We start from the raw sequence: 24,968 nt of genomic DNA, 5'->3' as shown, positions 1-24,968 counted from the left end.
CGCCCCTCGCGGCCCCGCCCCTTCCTCTGGTCCCGCCCCCGCGCCGCCTGCGCCTGGGCCTGAGGTGCTGCAGTGCGGCAGCTGCGGGGGTGGCGCGCGCGCCCGCCTGCGAGCCCTCTGACGGCGGCCGGGCACGCGCTCGCGGGCCGCGCGCTGGACTCATCCGCCCGCCCGGTAAGCGCGAGGCGGCGGCCCTTGAAGGAGAAAGTCTGCTCGCGCTGGAGCGGGAAGGGGCTCTGGGAATGCGCAGGTGTTCCCCAAAGCCTGCTACCATCCCCGAAGACGCGCTCGTCTTCTCAGAACTGTAGCCAGCGCTGGGAAAGACGCGAGGAGACAAAGTGAGTCAGGCTGTGGTGGAACCCGCCAAGGCTCAGAAACAAGAATGAGGCAAAGAAACACACTAATCACCCCTCTACCCCACGCCATCGCGCCCACGAAATGAGATATCCTTTGAAGCGTGGAGACTGCAGAGTTGTACTCAGACCAAATCTTAATACCTACGATTCGTCTGGTGCTGAGTTATCTCACTGTGTTCAAAGCAGAACAGCAACCTAAAAAAACTCATCTTTTTCTACACCAAATGCCCCCTCCCACGTTCTAATTTTTGCCACAGGCGCCATCTTTAGCTCTGAGTCACCAGGGATGGAAAAATACTAGACAAGTCCTCCTCGTCTCGAATTTTCTGCAGTTGTTGTCACACACTAAAACCTGTTGCTTCGTTTGTACGGTAAGAGCACTATGCATATTTCTTTGGAGGCCAGCTTTTCCATTCCCATTGACATCACCGCACCCCACAAAGCATTTGTTTCTCTAAATCCTATGGGACGTCAGTGAGAAGTATTACCAACCCAGTGGGTCCCCATCTTTGTACTTTAAATCTAATTCTCTTTCTAGATTTCTATCTTGGTTTGATTCTCCTAGTGTCCTAGTTAAATTCCTGTAGAATATCCTAAATGCCTCTTAACATCAAATCATGTCCATGCTAGCTTTTTAACCCTCTAGGGTGCAGTCCTGTCCATCTTAAATCCCACTGCCTCATACCAGGCTTCATCTCTTCTCACTGGGATTATTGTGAGATGCGTCTTTAGCAATCTCTTGGCCCCAGGTTTTCCCTGAATTCCATTCTGCACACTGCTACCCGAATGACCTCACTAAAAATGTTAATCTGATAATGCCACTCTCCTCCTGAAAATTCTTCAGAAATGATCTGTAGGAGAAAATCAAGTTACTTTGTCTAGGATACAAGACACCCCATCTCCCTGACTTTTCATCTCTCATTGTGTCATTTCAATTTTATGCTTCAGCAATATTGAATTATACCATGAAAAATGATCCATATCTTTCCATGCACATATTGTCCCCTCTCCTTGAAGAATCCTTCCTTGTAAACTCCTGCTCCTTCACGTCTCAGCCCAAATGTTGTCCATCCTTTGAATCTTAACCAGGTTGACTAATTCTGCCAAACATTCCTGCTATATGTATATCTTGCTATGCTTTGGACGCTCATTCTCTAAGTTAAATTTAATTGTTTACATTATACTTTAATTTTTCTAGCCTCAGTGTCTATCACTGTGTATCAGATAGTTGATACTTCACGAACATTTGTTGAATGAGTAATAGATAACATAAATTGAGCTCTTTCCAGAAGCTTTGCATTTTAAGTGTTTTATGTACTTTGCACCTATCCTCATAACTCTAATGTAAGTACCAACTTTTAGAAAAAGAAGTTGTAACTCTGGCTGCTCATTCTTACTCAGGTATTTTAATAATGTATTCCCTGTCTATCAGACTGGCTGAGATGTACACCTGTTATCATCTCTGGCCTGGACCTTTACAATAGCTTGCAGAGGTATATTGGTGATGGTAGGGGAGGAGTGGTGTCAGGGAATATGTTACAGTAAAAGTGACATCTAAGTAAAGACCTAAACAATGTGTAGGGTTGTCCAGGTTGGGAAGGGTTCATGGGTAGAGAAAGATAGAATATAGTCCTCAGTAAAAGAAAGCTTGGCATAATTCACAAATTGAAATCAATTCAGCTTGATTGACTGAATGGTCTAGAATGAGGTTAGCAACTGTAGGAGGAAGTAAGACAAGAGAGAGAAGCAAGTTATGAAGAGACCCTGAAGGCAGTATTGTGAGGTCAGTGAGGTACTATTGAAGGATTTTAACCTTGGAGTAAAACTTTTAATTTCAGAAAGATAACTCTGGCTGCAGTGTAATAAATGGATGGGAAGAAAGCAAATCTAGATCCAGGAATATCAGATAAAGTGCTGTTGTTGTAAGGCATGTGAGAGATGATGGTGGTATGGGCAAGAGTAGGAGCAGTCAGAATGAGAGAAGTATACTAATGCAAGAGAATTTTAGGAAGTAGGAATGTTAGGACTTGGTGATTGATTGGATGGAGGAATGAGTGATAGGAAATAATCAAAAATGATGACCAGCTTCTTCTCTTGTCAGATGAAGAGGTGGCAAGCATGTCAGGGCCATTAAGGTTAAACAAAAGGGAAGTGAAGAAATAAATATATTGAGGCTAATGGGAGCCAAGTTTCTCCCTAACAGAGAAACAAATTAGTTAGTTACAAATAGGAAAAGGAGAAATTCCAGAATGACAGTTTCCAATATTTATGTAAACACATACAGAAATAAATACAGATAAAAGTATTTGTGTATGTGTATGTGTCTTCTTTCTTTCTTTTTCTTTCTTTCTTTCTTTCTTTCTTTCTTTCTTTCTTTCTTTCTTTCTTTCTTTCTTCCTTTCTTTCTTTCTTTCTTTCTTTCTTTGTTTCTTTCTTTCTTTCTTTCTTTCTTTCTTTCTTTCTTTCCATCTTTCTTTCTTTCTATCTATCTATCTATCTATCTATCTATCTATCTATCTATCTATCTATTTTCCCCCCTAGGTCTCTCTGCTCAAAAGGTCTAGGAGCAAATGTGAAATTCTTTATACTATTCTTGAAATTTTTCTGTAAGTTTAAAAGTATTTCAAAATCATAGAAAATGTTTTAGATGTACTGAAGTTTCTGGCTTAGGTAACTGGATGGAGAATGACTGATTAATTAACAATGGAAAGGAAGGAAGAGTGGGTACAGAGGGAAAGATGTTTGGTTTCAGTGGGATATATCCAGTAGTCAGTTGAGTATATAGTTAACATATTCATTAGCCCCATCCAAACTGGAAAAGCAAATATGCTGCTTTCACTCTCATTAATCAAGCATACATGACCAAGGTCAGTCTACTAGTATTAGGAGAGGCACACAATTAAGAGTAGTAGTGGTAGTAATAATAATTAAATTGGTCAGTCATTCATGAAAATAGATTTAAGGTTTTTAAAACATTAAATAAATAAAAATAGTGAATTTATTGATTAAAACAATTTAACCTCTACTGGAAATAACTGTTCTGTATATCAACCAAATTTATTCAGTAAATTCATTGACTAAAACCAATCAGAACATTAAACCAATTAGAACAGATGTTGGCTCTTCTGTTTGTATTAGTTTGCTAGGGCTGGCATACAAAGTACCACAGACTAGGTGGCTTAAACCACAGAAATTTATTTTCTCACAATTCTGGAGGTTAGAAGTCCAAAATCAAGGTGGCAGCAAGGTTGGTTTCTTCTGAGGCCTCTCTCCTTGGCTTGTAGATGGCTGCCTTCTCCCTGAGTTTTCACATGGTCCTTCCTCTGTACCTGTGCTGTCCTAATCTTCTCTTCTTAGAAGGACATTAGTCATATTGGATTAGGGCTCACCCTAATGACCTAATTTTAACTTAGTTACCTCTTTAAAGACCTTATCTCCAAAAATAGTCATGTTCTCAGGTTCTAGGGGTTAGGATTTCGACATACGAGTTTTGAGGGGACAACCCAGCCCATAATCCTGCTGGATTAGGATTCTGGAAGTGTAATGGAATGCAGTAATTGGACCTTGTTTGGATTATCTTGAAAAACAAACCAATTGTATAAAGGCATGTCTTAGGCAATTCCAGATGTTTCAGTATGGGTTCAGTATTATACAATATTAAGGAATTTTTGTTTATTTCTTAATAGATGAAAAAATGATATTGTGGTCATGTAAGAATATGACCTTTTAAAGTCTATAGAATGACAAGATGTCTGAGATTTGCTTTAAAATACTCCAGAAACAATAAAAACAGGTCAGGGAAAGATGACACATATGTATCTAAATTTTGATGGTTGTTGAAGCTGGCTGATAGGTACCTGGTATTTTATTATGCTTTTTCTTTGTGTGTTTGGAAATTTTCATAGTAACAGGGAAAACAAAAGTAAGAAAACTTTACAGAGATTTTAAAAGGCATAGAACCAAGGAAAAAAATAATCAGTACCACTCCCAAAGAAAATCTCAGTTGGCTTTTTTGGCAATTTTTTTTCAGCCTGTTTTCCATGCGTATTCTAATTTTGGTCGTATCATAGCAAGATGTTTATTTCTGGTTTCTTGAATTAACATTATATTATGCTTTCATTTCCATGCAATTATGTATATCATATAAACTGCATTAAAAATTCTGTTAATAATGTTCATACTTGCTTATAGTAAAAATTCGATCATCCAGATGTTTGCAATGTAGAGACCAAAAGTCTGCCATATGTTAATTACTGGTAATAGTTTTTTATACATTCTTCTAGACTTTCATGTATATATTAAATATACTAAATTATAAAGACGACTTCATACTACAGATTTTGTCCTGCCCCATTGTTTTTGTGTATATCATGTATTATTATTCCAAAAGGTTTTTTTATGGCATTAATATATATCTATTTCATTCACTTTAATGGAGTCATACTATATAATTTTTATTCCAGAGTTTCTTTATTAATTATAATAAAAATGCCACATATGATGAGTTTTAAAAATTGAGACCTTTTATAAGTTTTTCAGATTCTTATTAAGTTTACTCATCAGCATTTTATATAATTTTAGTGCTATTTTTATTACAGTGACTTCTCTTCCTATATTTTTAAACTAGTGTTTGCACATTTTCCTGCTTTTCCCCTTTCTAGGTCGGTCTCCTTTGCTAGTTTTTCCTTATCTCCTTTACCTCTTGATACTGAAACATCCCAGAGCTAACCTCTTGAACTTCTTCTCTATCTACACTTACTCACTTAGTGATTTCTTCCAGTCTCTAGTCCCGAGGTCATGCAGACTACTACCAAAGCTATCTTCCCAGCCCATTCTCTTCTCTGAACTTCAGACTCATATCCCAGTGCGTGCTAGGTATCTCTGCTTGGGTGTCTAATAGGCAACTCTAACTTATTTTTTCTGACCCTGAACTCCTAATCTTCTGCCTCCTCAGGCAAACCTCACTTGAAGCTTTCTCCATCTCACATAATGGAAAACTCCATTTTTTTCCAGTTATTCGAGCCAAACACCTTGGAGTAATCTTTGACCTTTTTCCTCTTCTTATACCTCACTTGCAATCTATGAGGTAAGTATAGATTTGAACCCAGATCCCATACGAGAGAAGCTGTATGTGTAATTCAGAGGGGAGTTTTTTTTCTCCACCCAAATTTGAGCCTAAGTAGTCAAACCTCCTTGTCTCCCTTTGCTAGTGTGGTCTTTTGAGGATGCCAGTTTTATGCAAAGATCTTAGTGCCCACGCTGAACAAGGCCTCATCTCCTATATCTTAAGAGGCCGTTACATTCTCAGACTACATTCTCACATCAGCAAATGTGTCTGGAGGTATGTCTTCAGTCCCTGCTTACCACATTTGTTTCAGTTCTCTCTTCTTTTTGGGCCCTTGAGAATTTAATTTGCTTTTCAGTGAGCTCAACAATGCAATTTAGTCAGCATTTCTAGCTTATTTTCTGATTTTTTTTTCCCACAGAGTATCTCTTTGCCACATTGGGTAGAAAAGAATTCCTTTCTCTCAACTCTTAGTACACATTGCAGGGAATTTTATGAGTTAATAGTAGTTGCCTTTTAAGAGTAATTGTCTCTCAAGTTTAGCAGATAACATGGAAATAATTGAACCTTCTTCATAAACTTTCTGTAGGGTGACATGTTAAGAAAACTCAATGAGCCAATAGTATAGGTTAGGTTAGAATTCACTGAGCTTCCCACAGTGTATAAAGCAGTTTATAGATTTGTTGTCTACATACAAATACCATTTTATTAGGAAAATGTTTTGGGTCTCAGAGGACCCCATGAAACAAAAACTGCTGCAGACTAAGGAAAGAATTAAAAAAAAAAGAAAAAGCAGCATACTCTTAATCTAGGTCTCTAAAGCAGTGAGCACTAGATGGCAGCAAATCAATGTATATCACTCCCTGTGCCTAAAAGATCGCAGTTTAAAGATATGAAAGACCTTATGCACCCATTTGTTATCCAAATCACTTAACTTACAGATGTTTAATTTACTCCTAGTTTGAATTTATAAGAGTTCATGATATGCATTTAACTCCAGGGCTGAAAATATAGATTATTAAATATAGTTGAGAATGGTACTTATACTACCAGAGTCTGTTTAGCAACACTTACAGGAGTCCAGAGCTCTTTCTTGTCATCACTCTTTAGACAGCTTATCACTGATCTATGATGAGAGGCCCTCTGGTTGGACAGAAGGCACATTTTGGACACTTCCTCCTCTTCCTGAGTTATAGGGCCTTTTGTGGCTGCTTATGCTTAACTTTTCATCTTTTTGTTCAAATGGTATCTATTTACTAGTTTGAAAACTAGCTTCATCTCTCTTGTGAAGTGTGAAAACAGGGTCTTCCTAAGCCTTGTTGTGACTAATTACCAGGCCTCCTTCTCTGAGGGATTCAGGTCAGATATTTCTACCACAAGGGAGAAGGGACTTCCCTTGTTTTCACATGTAAGATTATCTTGGTATAATTAGTATGTAGAATTTGAGATACATATTTTTGTGAGTGATTTAGCTTTTTGATCCTATTTTTTCCTCCTCCTAAGATGATTTATAATTTTATATGTAGGAGAGCAAAGTTTGTTATCCCAAAATGTCTCTTTGGCATGGGGGTTATTTCAAGCTCAAAACAATCAAGGCCCTAAAGACTCAGGAAGAACCTTTGACCTTCCCCCTGACTGCCCCAAAGAATTTATCTGGAAGGCCTGTTCCAGCTATCACCAGAGATATCTGAAAAGAGTATGGGCAAGATGTGGTGGAAGAGACTCAGGCAGGGCCTAGACATCAGAGTCTACTTTGTCCCATGTATACCAAACATTTGCTTTTCCATCTCCATGTCAGTTGCCCTCCTCCCCTTTGAAGTCCCAAGCCACTAACCCCAACATCCTCTTTTGTGTTTAGATGAAGATGGTGTTTAAAGTGAGGGCTTTGGCCAGTTTAGTAAGTTGCTCAGTTCACTTGGGTCTCTCCCACGTATACATGTTATTAAGCTTTTGTTTGATTTTGTCCTGTTACTCTGTCTCATGTCAATTTAATTCTTGGACCAGCCAGCAGAATCTAGAAGGGTAGAAGAACATTTCCTCCTCCCCAACATATGTCTTTGAAAACGTCTGGAATAAATTATTATTAAAGCAAAGTGTTAATAGTACAGAAAGACTTGGAAGAAAATCACTGGTTCATCACTTTCTCCTCAAAGTACTTCTCTTGAGAGTAAACCTCTTTAAACATTTTCTGTTTTTGTTTCTTCCAGTGATTACCTCTCTATCACTTATCACTATTTCTTAATTCATCAGTTTTAAATATTGCCTTAATCTACTGCTAAGAGAGACAATTAAACTCATTTACATTGCCTTCTACCTTCCTTAACCATCTCTTCCCAATAAGTCATATAAGGAGGCAGTAGAGTGTAATAGATAAGAGCATGTACTCTAGAATTCCACTTCTGCCATTTACCAGCTGCATGGACTTAGACAAGTTACTCAATCTCTCTGAACCTTTCTCCTCATCTGTAAAATGGGGAAAATAATAGTCCATTCCTTGGACAGACTATTTATTATAAGTGGATCAATATATCTAAAGCACTAAGCAAGTGCTACTGTTACTATATTTCCTTTTTTTGGTTATCTTTGTAAGTTTACATAATATGCATTTTCTTTAATTTTTGATCAACTATATATCATATCTCTTACCACCACATCTTTAAAGATGAAGATACTTAGCAACCTTAGCAACCTTACACTTCCCTTTCACTCTGATCCCTTTCTACACCTCAGTCTCACCTCCCATATTTCTATTTTTTAACTGGATGTTCTATTTTCTGGGAGATTTTTCTCACTTTTATCTTCTAACCATCTATTGAAAATTTTACTTTAGCAATCTGAGAGTTTTACCTGATCTCTAGTTTATTTTTATAAGATTTTTAAAGATTCAAAATGTTACTGACGTGTTATTCAGGGTATGGTAAGGAGACAAAAATTACTACACCAATAATTTGAATTGAGAAAATAATTGTGAACTACTAAATTGTGAACTAAGTAAAAGATGTATTCACTACTAAAAGGGATAAAAGAGAACTTTAAGGTATACAGAGGTAGTAACTGCAGAGATCAGCTATTACTCCCAAAATTGAGGGAACAGTGAATAAGGAAGGAACCTGGAACCTCCACAGGAGGAGGCCCAGAGGCAGAGATTCAGGTATCTGAGGAGGGGGCGTGGTTGCCATGGGAGCACGCAGCCCTGCTGCACAAATAAACACTGCAGGACCCCTGCTGGATCATAAGAGACAAAGAACGTCAGAACAAAAAGCCCCTCCCCTCCTGACCTTGCAGTGTCCTTACAGTGCCCTCTGTCGGCAGACCGTACATCTAGCAAGGAAGCCAAGCCCAATGATGACAGCAGAGTCCACTTTCAGGGTCACCAGCAGGGAAAAGAAGGATGAGTTTGGAGCTGAGAGGCAATAAATTAATAACTGGCATAACTATCTCTGAATCTATTCAATAAATAGACTGCCTTCCTTTTTTTGGTTCTTTCCTGTTCTTGAATTATTTCAACTTTCTTTGTGGACTTTTTTTTTCCTTGTTTATCTCTGGCCTCTCATAATCCTAGAGCCGTTAAAAATGGCTAGGATTCCTTCACTATTTATTTGTTAAAAATAAGGCAATGAGTGCTGTATGGTTGAGGACTGGGCTTACCAACTGATCAACCTTGCTTTAGGGTGTTTGGCTGGGGAACAGCCACATCAGCTACCCTGCTTCTTTCAACAATGCAGTTTCTGTAGAGAAGAATGCCTGCCTCCTGGGCATTCTCCCTGTTGGAATGAAGGCGTGGTGGGAGGGACAATTATAACTTACACTCACTTTAAATTAATTACCCTGTTTTAACTCCACATTCCACTCCCCACTTCCAGTTGCTGTTTTCTGAGCTTCTCTGTATTTCTGCAAGTCTGGTTTTCTCAGCTCCCATTTAGAAACCACTTGCATTAATTTCTTGTAGCTTAAATAAATTAACACAAACTTGGTAGTTTAAAACAACAGAACTCTGTCTACTTCTGGAGGCCAGAAGTTGAAGATCAAGGTGTTAACAGGGCCCTACTCCCTCAGAGGCTGTGAGGACAATATATTCCTTGCCTTGTCCAGTTTCTGGTGGCCTTTGGCATTCCTTGGCTTGTAGCCACATCGCTGCTGTCTCTGCTTCTGTCTTCACATGACCACCTTCTCTCTGTGTAATCTCCCTGTGCTGCATGCTTATAAGGATGTTTGTTGTCGGATTTAGGGCCCACCAGGAAAATCCAGGGTGATCTTCTCATTGCAAAATCCTTGACTTGGGGAGGGGGTGGGTATAGTTCAGTGGTAGAGCTTAGCATGCACAAGGTCCTGGGTTCAATCCCCAGTACCTCCATTAAAAAAAAAAAGATTCTTAACTTAATTAGACCTGCAAAGACCCCTTGTCCAAATAAGGTAACATTCATAGGTTCTGGAGATTAGGATGTGAAGATATCTTTTGCAGGGCAACCATTCAACTCACTATACCTCTCTTCTACCTGCTACTCTCTTTAATAAATTTGATGACATTTCTTGTCTGATGATCTACTTTCTGTCTTCCTTATTGATTCTATGTACATATTTATATACAGTACATATATATATGTGTGTGTATGTGTGTGTGTGTGGTGTATTTTCTTTGTAACCATGTCCTAGATTATTAGGAAGAAGAGATAAATGTATGTAGTCAGTTAATAATCTTGACTCTGGCATATACAATTTATTTCAGAAAAATTTGTATTAGGTAGTCTCTGTATAAAATCAAATTAAGCTAAAGTTTGGAACATACAGAAAAAGTATATAAAAGAGATTAGTTTATAGTTTATGTTTCTCTTTCTCTCTCTCTGTCTCTTATTCCATTTCAGCCTCTTCCATCATGGCTCCCCAAATATTCAGATTCTCCATGCTTCCCATAAGCATTCAGCAGTTTATCTAACACCTCCCATTTAAGATAGGAACGAAATAATAGAAAGGACATGTTATTACCTTATCCAAAGCTGATCATTTTGATATTTTTCTGGCTGTTATTTAAAAAAAAGTATTTTCAGGTCTTTCTCATGATTATGACTGCAGTTTTCCTTCTGACTAGTGATAGCAGTAGGTGGCATATACGCTGCCCACTTCAACTTTGTTGTTGGCCAGGATTACTAATGGTCATATCACTTTTTCTCAATAAACCTAGACACAGATTCAGAATTATTTTCAATGAAATATAACATCCATGCGGTCATTACTGACTTATTGGAGCTGGCATGTGAGTTGGAAATTGATTGCCATCTCTGCTCTAAACTCTCTACAGATCTCGTGACTTCAGTATAATTTATCACTATATGTATCTCCAAGTGGTGTAATTTTGATACATCTTCTGCTCTAACGAAATTAGAGGAGGCAGTAGAATGTAGTTGAAAAAAGCACTGAATTGGGAGTCAAAAGGCTTAGGTTCTAATTCCGTTTCTGTATTAATTACTTGTGTTGTATCAGATAAATTAGCCTTCTAGAGCTCAAGTTTCTCACTTGAGCGATAAAGCAATTTGACTATGATCATTTCTAGGATACTTTCCGGCTCTGGAATCTTTTAATAGTATTTTAATAATATTTAATAGTATTTTAATAATAACACTAGATAGTTGCACTTAAATGTTCTGTCATTACTGAGAACTCAGTGTGTCAAAAATTTTAACCCAATGCTCTAAAAGGATCTTTGCTTCTTAGAGTCTGTATTTCTAGTACTTGCACTGTAAACTTAAATCTTTTAGTTACTCTGGGCTCCTTTTTTATTACATTTAACATTTTATCTATCACCATGTCCAATAAATTCTCCCTTAGGAAGGCTTTTGCAACTGTCCCCCTTATTTTTGCATATCAGATCACTACTTTGATCCAAAAATTCATGTTCCCTATAAACCTGACCTCTTTGGCCTTCAATTCACCTTATGTACCTTATAAATTCAATATCCTTATTTATTTTCACAGTGTAAATTTCCTACTCAAAACCGTTGGTGATTTTTCCCTTGCCAATATGATAAAATCAGAACTTTTAGTCTGCAATTCAAAGTCTTCAGTATTCTGCCTATGATTTAATCTTGTTAACCTGAAACAGAATATTGTTTCACCTCACTGTTCCATCCACTATCATCTAGTCATCTACCAACTTTCTTAGTGCAAATATTCAAGAAAGAGAATTTGATTGGTCCAGCCCAGCCTCTAGGTCTGTTGTTCACCCTCAGTTTAATTAGTGATAACTGGGACCCAAGGACTATTGGAGAAGAAAGAATATTCTCTTGGAAGAGGGTAAAATTCGTATCTTTAATAAATCCTTAGAATTAAAGATTATGTAAGGACCAAACCTAAAACTATAGGAAATCCAAAATGTAAATAAAACATTCAGATCATATACAGATCATCAGTCATCTGAAATATTTTTTCCTTTCTCTCAAGCTTCTATCACTGAGCACAGTCTGTTAGTCAGATGACTTGGAGTCATGCTCCGGAGTTAGACAAACATGCATTTCAAATACATTTCATATATTAGCTGTTTATCGTTGGGAATATACTTAATCTAAGTATATTAAAGTTTACTCATCTGTAAAATAAGGTAACAAGAATTACTAATACTTTTTTAAGGCACCATTCTAAATGTCTTTCATATGGTAACCAGTTAATCTTCATAGTCCAGTGAAGTAGGTCCTACTTTACAGATAAGAAAACTAAGGTACAGGGAAGCTGAGCAACTTACTCATGATGGTTAATAATGAATGGAGACACAGTGTTTGAACTTAGAAAGTTGGATTACAGAACCTGGATTCTTAGTTGTTACATAATATCTGTGCCCAACAAATAGAATTTTATAGGTGTTAACTGTTATGTTAATTGCCGTCCATTTTGCCTACTAAATATCTGTTCCATTCTCTCTACGTCCACTCATCACCTCTTACCTGGATGGTGAAGAAGCCCCTGAGAGCAGAAGCCTCATCCTTCTTTAATCGACACCCCTCTTAGGATTTTCCAAAGCACTTTAACATGTCACTTCCCTGTTCAGAATTTTCCAGTGGCATGCCTCAATTACTTGACATACGTGGCCTACAATGAGCCTTCCCAGCCCTATCACTCCTCTCCCATCCCCACCCCAGAAACTTTTATGTGGTTCCTGGAAGAGGTCAGTTTCTCTTATGTTTAAAGGAGGGACAATACCACATGCTCTTATAATTTTGCATATTATTTTCTCTGGCTGAAACGCTATCACCAACCTTGTCCACCTGTCAAAGGGGATCAAAAGGTACAAATTTGCAGTTATAAAATAAATGGATCTTGTGGATATAATGTACAGCATAGTGACTATAGTTAATAATAATATATTACTGATTTGAAAGTTGCTGAGAATAGATCTTAAAAGTCCTCATCACAAGAATAAAATTGTTTTGTAGCTATGTATGACAGCTGTTAACTAGACTTACTGTAGTGATCATTTTGCAATATATACAAATATCAAATCATTATGTTGTGCACCTAAAGCTAGTATAATGTTATATGTCAGTTATATCTCAGTAAAAAATTTTAAAAAGGCTATTTAACTTTAAAACTGCCCTGCCACCTCTCTTTTGACATGGTCTCTGATTCCTCAGAATAGACTAGAACATTTATGCTCTGCTCTGATGCCTTTGAACACTCACACTACATACATTACATTTATGTATACAATGAATGTTCGTATTTCTATACCCTTACTGTATGGTAAATACTGTCTCAGTCTTTTGGGGCTGCTATAACAAAAATACTCAGAGACTAAGCAGTTTATAAACAACAAAAATTAATTTTTTTTCAGTTCTGGACACTGGGAAGTCCAAGATCAAGGTGGTGGCAGATTTAATGTCTGGTGAGTTTTTACTTCCTGGTTGCCATCTTCTTGCTGTACCCACATATGCCAGAAAGGTTCAAGGGATCTCTCTGGAGCCTTCTTAAAAGGGCACTAACCCATTCATGAGTGCTGCACCCTCATGACCTAATCACCTCCCAGAGGCCCAACCTCCAAATACTATAACCTTGAGCATTAGGATTTAACATATGAATTTGCAGGGGGGAGGGTGGCACAGACATTCAGTTTATAGCAAGTATCTTGAGGGTAATGATGATGACTGTTCATCTTTGTATTTCCAGTATCTATCACAGTGCTCTACATACAATGGGCACTAATTATATCTTGACTGAATTTCATTCTCTCTATATCACTTAGAAAAATGTCAAAGCCTCCATAACACTCATAATAACTCAAAGCCTCCTTCCCACTAGTTTTAATTTTAATCTGATACTTTTTAGAAATTCAGGCATTTTAATTTCTTGAAAACATTGAAAATTCCTTGGGAAAAAGAAAAAACAGCTGGGTCTACTAATAAATGCTGATCTCTAATTACTGAGCTAGTTCTAACATTTTATCAAATTGACTTAAAACCCACTGGGGAACTTGGTTGGGAGTAACAAGAGAGGACAGAGGTGGGTGCTCCTGGGCTGACCACTGGTCTGATATGCACTGGACACTCTGGATGCCCAGGAATGCTCACCACATCCAGACTTTGCTCTCTGAATCATAGCTACTCCTTTCCTGTCCAATCATGATGTGAATATTTTCCGTGGTTCACTGATGGATCCTAACATCTGGTACTGCACAGACTGACCTGGGCACACAGCAGTCAGGCCTGGAGATCTGCTGGTGCCCTCAAGTTTAATGTAAGGGGAAAGTGGCAGTGTAGTAGATTCAGAGACAATTATTATGTTATTGAAGAAGCAATGCTAAGAGTCAAATAGAAAAAAAAAAAACCCACTAGAAATCCCATATGGGATCCAAATAATAGGAATCAGCAGGAAAGAAAAGGCAACAGGAAACAGGGCATATGGAAGAAATGCCATGTGATCCAATCTTCTGCTACTGGACAGACCTGACTCCTTATAATGGCTGTAGCACACACCTGCTTGATGATGCCACCTGATTCCTGATCCACAAGATGTTTCAACCTCACTTAATATGAATTTTAACACATGGGGATGAAAGTATTAACATATATTAACATTAGCCTTGGGACTAAAGTTGAAAACTTTTATTCTTTCTCCTTCGCCATTTGTTTTAATGTGAGCCTATTAGTAAGAAGAGTGGGTAATTTATGTGAATAAAGTAATCATGATACTTTTTTCTACCTCATCTTATGTCATTAAAAAAATTATTGTCTCCTGGCCCCATCTCAACTTACTGATGAGTGGAATTATATAGAAGTATCAATAAATTAAGTTTGCAGATTCCTGAGATTAACTATAGATGACTGACACTGATCAGAAGATCTAATATTAAAACAGAACAACGGAAGTGAACTTGGGAGAGAATAAAACTTTTACTATTTCCCTTCCCCAGTTGTCTTTGCTATCTGAGATCATCTCTTCAAGGTGGCCTAACACTGAGTGGCCAGCCTGATTGTCCTGTTGCTTTTGTATATCCCAGCCTATCATTCTTAAGGAAATTATTAAGGTCTGTAAGTATCTCTGAGTCCAGCTACAGCTTCCTTTATAGGAGAATGTAGACTGAGAAAGGTACAGAATACATGTTTCCCATTGGAAATATTTAGTTAACTTGTTATTTCTTTAGAATAATTTAAATTTGGTGCCAAAGACCAAAGAATGAAACAAGGGCTTTGAAAAATATAAAAATTTTTCTTTCTTTTGCCTTTATTACATGGGTTACCATGGAAATGGAAGGACTTACAACTGACAGAAGACCAGAGAAGGTATGGTAGTACCAGGGATTATAATAACCTTGTGAAAGTTTTCCTTTCAGAGATAGGGTCAGCTAGGACAACTGACTAACACACTGTGTGGTGGACACAAAATAGCCAGTAAAATTCCTAAGGTTTTTCAAAGCAAATAGTGTCTGTCTCTCACCAAAGATACAAACACAAAATATATCCCAAGTCTTGTTCATTGTACTTCCTAAATATCTCCAGAATTCGTTGATCTTTATTATTTCCCTATTTCTGCTTCCTTTACCCAAGCCCTCATTATTTCTTGTTTGGATTCCTGTGATGGCCTCCTTACTAGACTTCTTGCTTTCAGTTGTGCCTCTAAATCTATTCTGTGCCTAACTGTCAGCAACTCTGTTCATGGCCATCATGCTTAGATTTTTTAATTTCCAATATCCTTCAGAATAAGTTTCAAAATCTTTAACTCGACATACTAGGAAGACTCTTCATGATCTGACACCTGTGTGCCTTTCCAACATCATATGCTACCACTTTCCTTCCTTATACTCATCTGCTTAGCAAATACTGATTATTTGTCAGGCACTGTTCCAGGTGCTGGGAATATACTGGTGATCATTTTCAGTTTCTAGAATGATTCCTGTTTGCTCTCATCTCTGGACCTATGCACAAGTTCCTCTCTCTCAGGAACTCCCTTCTTCCTTGCAAGTGTACCTTCTGCTAAGCGCTCTTCTGACTTACCTCTAGTAAACCTTCCCTGTTCTGTAGGCTGAATGAGGTGACATTCTGGGTCATCTCAAATTACCCTTACCCCTTGTGCATATCACACTACATTTTTTTCACTTCTCCATCTGCTCCACCAGGGTATAAACTCCTTAAAGCAATGTATCTTATTAATTTTTGTATCTCCAAGACAGTGCCTTGAATATTATAGGTATTATTTATGGCAGATCCTTTGGAAAATCTTCAAATGGGTACTGAGATCCTAAGCCCTTCCTAGTCACAATGTTGCCTTCTCATGGGAGCGGATGAATCTAATACATTTTGATCATTGTTTTTAAAGCAAATTATGCAAAGTTGGCTGTGCACTTTTATGAAAGATATGAGCAAAAATAGAGAATCTTTCCCCAGCCCTTCAAGGCATTGGCACCTAGCTGGCACTGTAACTGAGTCTTCAAAAGACCATTACACCATTCTTCCAAGCTGATTGCTTCAGGATGGTGGGGGACATAGGAAGACCAGAGAATACCATGAGCATGAGCCCACTGCCATACTTCATTTGTTGTGAAGTGAGTTCCTTGATCAGAAACAATGCTGTGTGGGATACCATGATGGTGGATAAGATATTCTGTAAGTCCACAGATGGTAGTTTTGCCAGAAGCTTTTCATTGAGGGAAGGCAAATCCATATCCAGTGTTTATTCCAGTAAGAACAAAACTCTGCCCCTTCCATGATGGAAGGGATGCAATGTTATCAACCTTCTACCAAACAGCTGGCTAATTACCCCAGGGGATGGTGCCATATCAGGAATTCAGTGTTGGTCTCTGCTGCTAGCAAATTGTATGCCCAGCAGTGGCTGTAGCCAGGTTGGCCTTGGTGAGTGGAAATCCATGTTGCTGAGCCCATGTATAACGCCTGTCTATCCCTGTTACTATGGCCACTGTGTTCATGAGCCCAATGAGTAATGGTAGGGGTTGGCGGGGGAAAGAGACTGATATCCATAGAATAGGTCATCCTATCCACTTGATTTTTAAAATCTTCCTCTGCTGAGGTCACCCTTTGGTGAACATTCACATAGGACACAAATATCTTCAGGATTTTTGCCCATTCACAGAGGTCTGATAATTGGTCATATTTGGTTTTGGGCCAAAACATCCGTGGAGAAATTTGGTCTGTGCCAAAAGGTCCTTGATATTTGGTCTTGTTCAAAATCATTTCATGGACATTTTGGGGAGAACCAGATTTTAATCTTTTGGCATGGACTAAATGTCTTATGGACATTTTGGACCAGACCAAATAAGGCTGCTAATCATTTGTTCAACCAGTGAAACCACATCTGGTATAGCAATTGGAGTCACCACATCCTTAAGCTTACAATAATCTACTGGCATTCTTTTAGATTCTTCTATGTTTTATGTAAGACAGCTAAGTGAGTTGAATGGGGAAGTAGTGGAAATCATCATCTCTGCATCTTTCATGTCCTTTCTTCATGGTAGCACTAATCTCTGCAACCCCTCAAGGAAGGTGTATTGCTTTCAGTTTAATATTTTCCTAGGTAAAGGTAGATCTAGTGGCTTCCACTAGACCTTCCCCACCCTAGTAACCCTTACTACCCAAGTCAGGAAAACATTGTGAGAATTCTGCGAGTTGTTGACTGTGTCTGTTCTAATTATGTGTTCCAAAAATAGGAAAATAACTACTGGATAAGTCTGGGGACCCACTGGGTCCACTGTGAGATGGACCTGAGCTAAGACTTCATTGACCACCTGACTTCCATAAGACTCTACTCTGGGGGCCACAGTGTTGTTTTGGGTCTCCAGGAATTAGTGTCAGTTCAGCGCCAATTTCTAGTAGTCCTGGAAAGATGTGATTATTTCCTATTCTTCGGTGCCCAGGTTCCCTGGTAAGGAGCTATAGGTCCCTGAGGGGAAAACTAGGAGAAAGATTAACAGTATGCATTTTTGGCAATTTACTGAGGTCCTTCCTCAGCGGAATTTGGCCTCCCCTTCATTCAGGGGGTTCTGGGTCTATAAACTGGCTCAAGTCTGGGAAATGATTACGAGACCGTGACTCTGTTTTTGTGAATCAGTTTAGATTTTTATTCAAATGACTTAGAATCTTTTTGCTTATACAGATAGTGTAAGAATTTAGTAGATTTCCTGTTTATTTCTCTTTTAGAAATACCGTGATCAACTAGCCAATGCCATAGGTCTGTCCAAGTGAGACTATTCTGATTGCTGCTTTGACTCTGTGGTCCCTTATGGTAATCACACCCACCTTGCCTTTGGTGGTTGAGTGCCTTCACTTGTCCCCTGCCCCCCTCGGGATCCAGTTACTCCTACTGCATTTACGTTTCCAAGATCAATGATTACAGTTCCCACTGTAAGGTCTGGCTTAAAGAGAGGAGTGACCACAGAGCTGTTCATGAATGCTAGAGTTCCGCTCACAAATTTACTTCTCACAGTTCTGGTGAGAGGTATGCGTTCTGGTGGCTCCCAGAGAGAAAAAGTCTTAAATGACAAATCCACTGTAAACTTCCAGTTGCTCTAAGCCTTTGAATTCCTTTCCTACATTAAACTAAGGCAGGTCTGTTGCCGAGTCCAAACTTGTTATGCTCGCCCCACGACAGGCCAATAAATCGGGAGACAAGGTATTGGGGCAAGGAGTAGCGACTTTATTCGGAAAGCCAGCAAACCGAGAGGATGGCCAACTAATGTCTTGGAGAACCATCCTCCTCTAGTCAGAATACAAGCTCCTTTTATACAAACAAAACAAAACAAAACAAAACAAAACAAAACAAAACAAAACAAGGGAGAGGGTATGGTTGATTGCTGCAATCTTCTTACTGCAGGCATTCTTTGTTCTTGCAGCCGTCCCAGTTGGCCAGGTCATGGTATCCCTGTAAACCTCCAACGAAACAAAGGTTATTCTCTACTACAGGTCAGCATTTTGAACTCAATCATTGTGGACCACCTTTTGGTCCATGTTTCAGCCAACCAACCAACCAACCAGACTGTTAGAGCTCTTTCTAACTCCCCAAGCTGCAACATCATTAAATACAAAATCTCTGTTTAGTGAGTATGTATCAATCAATTCAGCCTGATTCAATTTTATATTCCTTCTACCATTATCCCACATCTTAATATTCATTCCCACAAACATTCCCTGGATTTCTGTTTACAGTAACTAGAAAACTAGTTAAGTTTTGTTTTGGTTTGGTCTTTGTGAGTGTGGCACACCTCTCATAGGTCACATTTTATACCTCACTGTTAAGGGCTTTCTAAGACTTAAGTCTAGTTATAGGTTTAGAAGCAAAGAGGTGTGGTAGTAGTAGGTCCTGAGGAGACTAAGCATTGTTTTCGTAGTAACTGCCTCAGGGGTGGCCATTACAGTTTCCTCTGGCAAAGCAGAGTTAATCTCCTCAAACAGGGATGGAGAAGTCTCTTCCACTGGGGGTGGAGAGGTTGCTTTCACTCATCAGAATTTCGGGCTCAATATCCCCAACATCATCAGAGTCTTCCCACATATCCGCATTCTAACTTTCAGGATCACACCCTTCCCAATCAATGCCTCCACTTTAACAGTAGACACCCTGCGGGATTGGGAGTTCATTGTCATTCAGCCAGTTGTGGAATAGAGTTCTGAGTTTGATTTTCAGCAATTTCAGCCCTGTGGCTACAGGAGATAAGGGTCACCTTCAGGGCATATAGAAGCTTTCAGGTTATTTGTGTGGCACTTACTATTTGTCTAATTTATTCTTTAATTTGACAAATGCCTATTGAATATCACCCATGTGGCAGCTAGACACATGGCATACTTCAGTGAACAAAAAGACAAAGGCACCTTTTGTGGAGCTGACGTTCTAGTATATAAGTGAACTGCCAATTTTAATACAGTTTTGGATTTATTTAAGTTTATTCCAAAATTTGAAAAAAAGTTAATGACGGCTTTTGCATAGCCATGCCCAACAAGCAGATACTACATGACGTCAGCCTATAGACACAACACCATCAAGTTGTTACTCAAATGAGACTCAAGTTTGACAGGATGTCAGCAGTTTCATTGTTATCAGTAATCAGTGTCTAGAACTCACTTATTGCCCTAAGCATGCTGTTGAGTGAGCCTGTGTAAACATCTATGTGGCCACCAATGTTAAGCTTCTTGGTCTTGACTCCATCTCTACTGTGTACCTAGACTCTTGCCTCTGTTCTGCCTTTGCACTTCATTTGTTGCTGGTGATGGATTACAGCCCTGAACCCCAGCCAAATTGTCTGGGCCTAGGAACCTCACTAGTCTTGCCATCCCTTTCTCTCTGGGGGATCTGGATCGTATCTCAGTGTTCTCTCCACAGCCCACTGGCTAAGACCCCTTTAAAACCCAGACAACCCTTCCCATTCCAATCATAAAACTGTCATCCATTAGATAATAACATTTCCCACATAACCAATTTCTGGTGCCATGCTCCCACCTGGCTTATTTGAAATGATGACAACATTAAGCTAGACTGGACTCAAGTTTGGTGTGTCCCCTTAGAAGCTGAAATTGGGGGGAGCTCTATCCATCAGGCTGGCCCTGTCCCCACAACCTTGGCTTACTTCCCTCTCTCCTACAAGTCTACATCTGAGGTTCTCTTCTGGGTCGGCTGCCAAGGCCAGTCAGATGATAATACAAAAGAGTAAGAATTCTCAGCATTCTGTTGAGTTTACTTTTCTAAACAGTTCTTTGTATTTTAATACATCATAATCACAATTATCAGTAACATTTTATCCTTTCTGCAGCAGATTAGACCTCCTGCAAAATAATGATTTTCAAAAATTATCTAAGATTCAGATGCTTCACCAAATGTTTATACTTTTGTGCAAGCAGTATGGTCCTATTCCAACATACCGTTCAGGGTGCTGATCAGTGTTTCTTCTAACTTCAACAGTGATAAATATCTATTAATTCTCCACTATGTTTATGGCACCATCCCAAATGCTGCTATAACTATTTTTCCTTTCCAGGAAAAATAAATTCAAATATGGAATAAGAAGCTCAAACTCTTGAAACTGGACTGACTTTGCTTCTTACAAATTCAACATGCTACAGCCGTGTGCTTAAATCTGATTAAAACTGAATGATGAAATAAAACATTATTATTTGGGGGAAAAATACTATCTGAATAAATAGCTGAAGTGAAAACTGTCTCTAAAAACCATAGCATTTAATATGTAGAGACTATAAATTAAGTTACACATTCCTCTGCTATTTTGTGACACGGTCAATTCAGAGTACCTTAGCATTAATCTTGAAGACATTTAAAGATGCTCACTTTTCCTGTTCTTTTCCTTTGAAAGTACATGTGAACCTTCTTTGCAGCAAAAATCTCATAGTATGTACTTCTTTTTGATATACCATTTCTGTCACATGATGTATGGAATAATCAACTTTGACTTTTTAGATTAAAAATGTTGTTCCAGAATTTTAGCAGTTTTAACACATATTTACATTTTTAAATGCTTTTACGATAATAAAGGTAAATGCAGAGACAAAAGTTTTGTATGTGCATAGGATAGAAACCAGGCCAATTATGTCACTATCAAACTTTTTTCAGAAGACTTCTAATTTTAATTGCATGCTTGAATACCTAGAACTTTTTGGCTTTTGTTTCTCAAATATTTATTAGTAGAAAACAGATTGAAATGCAAGATACACCAGATAAATCTTCTTAATGATTTTACATAGCTATGTGATGATATTCGAATTAGAATATCAATCTTTTGGTTTTAAACTTCAAATGTTACATCTGTGAACATAAAAACCAAATGACTTTTACTTTCCAGGGGAAAAAAATCTTGCTCAAATACTAATAACTGATCCAATTTTTATATCATTCTTACACTATTCCAGCACATTTCCTACAGTATTTCACTCTATATGACTTTCTGACCTAGACATTTATGTTTAAAGATAGAATTTTATAGATGAAAACATAGTTACCTTAGAGAGAAATCAGTTTCGAATAGTGCCAGAAGCAAGTAAATGGAAAATAGGATTATATGATAGACATTTCTGCAGTTTAGTGAGCTAAACTCTCATAGTTAAAGGTTATTTACACAGATTGGCAAAGGTTCCCAGTTTCATTAACAATTTTCCATTTTTAATAAAATCCCTGCTTTCCTCGTAATTCACTGGGTGAGAAGTAACTTGAGAAAGCTACTCCTTCCCATATAATCACTTCTTACTCAGTAATGTTAATTAGTGAGTAATAATTTTGTTTGTTGAGACACATACTTTGAAGTTCAGATGCAGGTTACTCTTTGTCCAAACTAATTAGTTAAATAAGAATGGGTTGTAATGATCAATTATCAGAGGTAATACCAGCAAATGTTTCATCAGCTTTATGTAAAACAGACTGCATGAAAGTTAAATAAGTTGAAGAATCCTTTAATAGGAAGTGAAGCACTAACAACTGGCATTTAGTGAGTTCTTGCTGTATGTTTGGTATTTTGCTAAGCACATTATATACTTTATTTCATTTAATTCTCACAAAACCCTATTAAGTATGTGCTATTGTCCTTATTTTAATGTTGCTGAAGCTGTTGCTGTAAGGGAAAGTAGCATGCTTAAGGGCAAACAGCTACCAGGTGGGGAATTGGAGACCCTGAGCGTTAATCTGACTCAACTTCCTCTGTTCCAGTGGCATTTTGCTTCTGTCTCTCTTACACAAGTGTGTCTTGTCTTCTTTGCTAACTCATAAGCTCGTTGAAGGGAAAAGACCATCTCTTGTTAAATTTTTAAGTTCATTACTTGGGTGCAGTAAGGATCTACAAATATTTGCTGGAAGAACATCAGTAAAAATGTAGTGATAATACTATAATGATTGATAGTATTAGTTATCAATTTTTACTTTTTAAGAGTTAAATATGGTCACCAATGTGATTGGTTCACTTGATTGTTGCCTAATGTATTTTATTAGGTTGATTCTGTTATTGTTGATTTGATTACAAAGTCATTTGCTATTCTGAGATAAACAAAATGTCCCTAAGTTCCCTGATACAGTTTTGCTGCCAAGGAGTGAAAATTTTTATTCAACAAATATTTATTGAGCATCTACTGTGTGCCAAGTGCTATCTAAGCAGCTGGCGATACAGTGGTGAACAAGAAAGATAAGGTCTCCGTTATTATGAAGCTTAAATTCTAGTGTCTGGGGGTGGGGTGGAGGTGGGGGTGAAAGGGGAAACACATTAGTTAATATCAGTCTGTCACAATTTGTATGTGATGATGCTTCTACAGAGTACATGGCACATAGCAGGGACTGGATGTACATTACACATCTGCTTCATGCTGGAACCATTAATCTCAAAACTTTTTAATCTTAAGAATGTAGGTAAACAGAAGATCTAAGCTTGCACAGAAAAGCAGCAGCGTTAAAAATGTGATTTTAGCTTTCAATTCAGAGATATGACATTCTAAAAGACAATTAACTCACATAAAGCATTTATTTATTTTACTGTTAACTCTTTTGGCATTACACTGTATTAATGGTGTTAGTTTTAAATAAGAAAGCACTCTGTTCATTTTACTAATGCATATTAGTAAATATGCATTATTAGAGATATTTTTACATGTATTAGATTTGAGTCCTTTTGTATTATTTATTGTGAATATTATAGAATATTTGAAAATGGTTTAAAGTACAAGGACTTTGCTTTGAAAAAACCATATTATAACTTTTAAATATGTAGAGTAAATCTCTTACCTTTACAGTTATTTGTATTTTTAAAGAGTCCTATATGAAGATTTTTTTTCTTCGCTTTACTTAATATATTCATTCCTTCAACAAATACATATTGAGGTCACAGCATTGGGGAAGAAACAAAATTCTGCCTTCAAAGAGCTTACTGTCTTGTGAGAGAGAAAGAAAATAAATAAAATAAAGCAATACATTATAGAATATGTTAAAGGATGGCAAAAGCTATGGAATAAAATAAAACAGGAAAGGGGGCAGAGTGTTCTGAGAAACATTTACAACTTTAAATAAATATTGTTCTGCTTCAGTTTTTGAATTAATGAACTACAGGGTTTCTGTGCTAGTTTTTATGTCTACCATCCCACCTCCTCATGCAAATACATTCTTTGTGCTGCCCTCTATAGAGTGCATCACTAGGCACCCTCTCTTCCCCGCTACCTTCCTGGCTTCCAGTCAAGTTCATCCAATTGATGACAAAGCAGAAGATGGGAAAGCAGAAAGAGAGAGAAGTAGGAGTGTTTATCCCTCCTTTCTCAACTTCACCATAATTCTAGTAATGGCTGTGTTCCTCGACAGCCACTGCTCATCACTGGGTACCCTGCTGTCCACAGTTCCACCTCTTACCAAACTTTCTATCTCTGCACTTTAGTTTTAATCCGTTGATAATGGTGTCTCACTTTTGCTAGCTTCTATGTAATTGACCTTCCCTCTAGGGTGCAGTTTATCCTGCCCACACACTGGTAAATAGTCCTTTCATTAAACTCTCTTGGGTAAAAACCCTTTGAAGTATGCCATCACCTTTTTGCTATGATCCTGACAGCTCCTAAACTACTTCAGAAGAGACATAGAACAAATTATTGGTCATAGTAAAACCCTCCAAAAACTGAAGACACTCATTGTAGCATCATATTCAGTAGCAAATAAATTATGAACAACATATATAACCATAAAGTAAATGATTAGTAAATGATGTTATATTGACATGATAAAGTATTGTTTGCCTCTACAGTGAGACTTAAAACTGTAGAAAACATGGAAATAGAAATAATTATTAGAAGTAGGATGTATCTACTCCAGCATTGCAACTATGTAAAAGTGAGACAATCTTTGGATAAGAACTAAAAGGTAATAGGTAAATATGAAGAGAATTATATCTTGGTAGTAGAATCTACTTGACTGTTTTTAATGTTGGAAGTTTATATCATTAAAAATTAAAATTAAATACTTTATGAGTATCAGTATCAGGATATTAAAATACTATGCTTATGTAAACTAGAATAAGTACTCCAGGCAAAGGAAAAGCAATTACTAAGTTCTCAAATTATTCTTCTTACATATTAATTCTAAATCCTAGCTATAAA

General features: G+C 37.8%; 1 long non-coding RNA gene across 1 annotated transcript; it reads left to right on the top strand.

Annotated features, from left to right (window-relative positions):
- Positions 1-159: 159 nt before the first annotated feature.
- Positions 160-15,201, top strand: LOC135321578 (uncharacterized). Its single transcript, XR_010381443.1, has 3 exons — positions 160-727; positions 13,241-13,291; positions 15,157-15,201. It is a non-coding gene; the product is annotated as an uncharacterized LOC135321578 (long non-coding RNA).
- The last annotated feature ends 9,767 nt before the right edge of the window (positions 15,202-24,968 follow it).

This window comes from Camelus dromedarius, chromosome 6 (genome assembly GCF_036321535.1).
Source record: "Camelus dromedarius isolate mCamDro1 chromosome 6, mCamDro1.pat, whole genome shotgun sequence".
NCBI lineage: Eukaryota > Metazoa > Chordata > Mammalia > Artiodactyla > Camelidae > Camelus > Camelus dromedarius.
Note: the sequence above shows the minus strand (reverse complement) of the source record. Positions and strands in the feature narration are given on the sequence as shown.